Here is a 3,659-nt window from a genome sequence, read left to right as displayed (position 1 = left end):
GGCTTTTAAAACTAAATTGTGCAAACTCGAAGATGCGCCTCTTATATTACCTCTTACGTTAACGTCGAATACCGCAACGTATTTGGCATATAGGTGTTTTTCCATGTGTGGGTTTATTTTGGCGACCAAACCTTAGCACGTGTGCGTGATGGTGACATGTGATAACGACTTGTATCTATGTATGTGTCAGATGATATCAGTATCCTTTTAACATAGATTTACTCCTAAGCTTCTTAAATATGATGACATCGAGAACATTTTTAATCGATATTTTTTTAATACTGGCCATTTATGTTATTTTAACTAATTGGTTTTGTACCAAGTAGTTTATTTTTTAAATAAACACCTTGTATCGAGGTTTATACTGGCTGATTAAATACATAAATATTTTCTAAGCCTTGTGTGAAGGTTCTCAAAGGAAATTTCTAGTAAAGGGCGAAAAGAGGATTGAGTTATTTAAAAAAATCCGTAGGTAATTTTGACAGCAGTACTGAATATTGCATGAAAGATTTATTTGTAAGCCGCTTAACGAAGTCTAATATCAAGTTATTTCTTGGAGGTATTTAAGTACGCCTATTGTGTATTATTTGTATAGAAAATTGTGCTATTATTGATAAAGACTTATACTTTCTTTATATTTAAAAACATAAATCTTTTTTTATGTAGTAGGTTAATAAACCTATTAAAATGTATTATTTTTGCACTTTTCAGTTATAAGACATTAAATTTAAATATTTTAACGATTAAAATCGGTAAAATATTATTTTTATAGAATCACATTATTATCGTATGATATTTGAGCGTGGAAAATTACTGTAATTGTATATACATATATATTTTGATATATTGAATGAAATAATTGCAAGAAAATACTAGTGTAATAATGTTTAAATGATTTATTATTGTAAAAACCGTTAATACTAAATTCGAACATCGAAACAGGTTTGAATTAAACATTATATTGTTTTCTTATTGAAATAAACATTCTATTAACATAATGTTTATCCTTACACTTTAATGATTTATTAATTATTTTAAAAGCTCATGTTTTATTAATGATCTTTTCGCTAACTGACATGTTTACACATTATTAAAGTGTCTTTTGTATCTAATAACACCTTAACATTTTGTTGAACCAATAATCGAGCGTCAAAATAAATCGCACTTGTGCAGCAAACCCGATATTATTATAGACGGCACGTTTCATGTAGGTGCAGACTTATAAATAATAATCTTTGCACTATATTATTAGGAGTTTGCTTAAAAGATTTTTATCCTGTTAATTTTCCATTTGTTTTGAGATTCTCTATAAAAGTCAGTACAGTTAGGTTCAAAAGTATTTAGTAGATTATAAAATTGTAATATAAAACGTGATCCTCGCTGAATCGAAGATTTTTCGTCACATAGTGACAGAATATCAAGATTCATTGATTTTGCATATAACCCCGCTTTCTTTAAGACCGCTGAGATCATTGAAATATTTATAATTAAAAAAAAAAAAATGGCACAAGAATATATTTTCTTGATTCATTGATTATAATTATGATGAATGAATGAATAAAAAGTGCGACAAAATTTGTAAGTTTTTAAATTTATTTTTCAGAATAAGTTTTACTAGATTTACTCTCTACATTATATTTTAAATAAAAAAACATAACATCAATGACACGAAAACTTGTATAAAATGCACATAAAGAAAATATAATTAATTTTTTTTTAATATCCTGAACTACTAAAACAATATTTTTGTCTCAAAACATCTGATATATATCTTAATATATTACAGTTCTTAATATATACCTAAAAATATTGTTGTTACAATTAAAAATCACATTTAAGTGGACATTCACCTCGATGAAACATTCGTCGTGTTTCTTATAATGTCGATAACAGGATTATAATAAATAGTTCTATTGAACCTATATTCGTTGGAAATGGGAATTCGAGTCGATTCGACGCACATATATTTATGTTATTACTATCGGTAAACTATATATAAAATTAGCATTCAATACCTACGTCGTTCCGGATATGTATAAGATATAGTCATTGGCTTACAACATGTAATAATAATTTCAAACTACACATAATATCATGAGTGATTAATAAACAGTAATTTATATCATTTTTCGAAGTAAAATTTTCGAAATAAAATTAAAGTGTCGTTGCATGTTTAAAATGAAATAAATTAAGAAGATTTAGTTGCGAATAAAAACTAATCGAAACGCAAGTCAGTGAAGCGTATCAACTAAAACATGGAAACGTAAAATATTAATAATTTATTGTCGTGTGATTTTTATTAAATTCGAAATTGATATTCGTGGGCGATTTTAAGGGTAACGTACTGATAGTAACGTTTTACATGTTGTAATAGTTTAATTTGTACTACTAAAACCGAAGGAAAAATTGACCTCTAAAGGCTACCTCTACTTTTTAAGGACAAATTTGATAGCTAACTCCACCACACTGCTCTAGTACGTGCTAGTGGCAGATTCTCTTCCGCTACGTGCAACCTGCATCTTCACAGTGTTTCCGCTAATCGCGAGATGATTTATGAACACAAATTATCCACATTAATTCAGTGGTGCCTGCTCCGGGAGCTCAGAATTATCGGTTAAGTTTTACGTTTTGTTTAGACCATCACGGTTCCAGTAGTATAGTGATTGCATCTAGTTTATGCAATGTTTATAGTATATAAGTTATTCAATGTAAAAATGTCATTAATTTGGCGTATGTTATCTTAAGTTACCTGTAAATAGTTTAAGATTTTTTAGAAAGTAGAGAATAATTTTTGTTTGTCAGGGATGATACGACATATTCTTAACTAGGATCATTAATATTCCGTCGAAAGTTCATATTTTTCCGGTACGAAAAGCGAGTGAATCAGTGCAATTTTAGGTATAACTATTGCCTACGTTTAAATTCCCGTTTAAAATAATAAATGTGAGAAATTGGGTTTTTAGAGAGCATTAAAAAAATAATCTTAAAAGGTTGGAAAGTGAAATAACAACCGAAAAGCTTTACACTTTCGTATAACTACAAACACATAAGAGGGCTTGTGCATAGTCGTGAGCACTTTAAGCTTACACGTCATCGAATAGATAAAATATATAGACCAGATTTATAAAGATTTTAGTGTGCATATATTTTTGTACGTCAATACATATTAAAAAAAAAAATACCGACGTCAGAAATAATGCCAAAAGGTATTAAGGTATTAATTCTTTTTGTAAATCCAATATAAAATACGATTTTTTATTACAAAATTTAACGCTGATATTTAAAAAAATAAACAAACATTTTCTATTAATAGCACGAGGAAAACAAGAACTTTGGTGAGTTATCCTGTGAAAGGCCGCAAATATTTCTGGCTCAAGAAATAGCTACTGGCAACAATCGTTCCTTGTATGTTCGTTAATATATAAATGCTTAAATAGAAAAAAAGCATTTGTTTCAAGTTACATTGACTCAATTCGCTTAATATAGGTATTGAAATATAAATTAAAATAAATAATAAATACTAAATTAATAGATAAAATAAATTATTTTAATTATACATTCAATTTTAACGATATAACATAAATTTAAAATGACAAAAAAATAAAATTACATTTGAAATAAAGTTCAAAATAAAATCAAATTGAGGAAATTGCTAATAA

This window comes from Vanessa atalanta, chromosome 5 (assembly GCF_905147765.1).
Source record: "Vanessa atalanta chromosome 5, ilVanAtal1.2, whole genome shotgun sequence".
Taxonomy (NCBI): Eukaryota; Metazoa; Arthropoda; class Insecta; order Lepidoptera; family Nymphalidae; genus Vanessa; species Vanessa atalanta.
Note: the sequence above shows the minus strand (reverse complement) of the source record.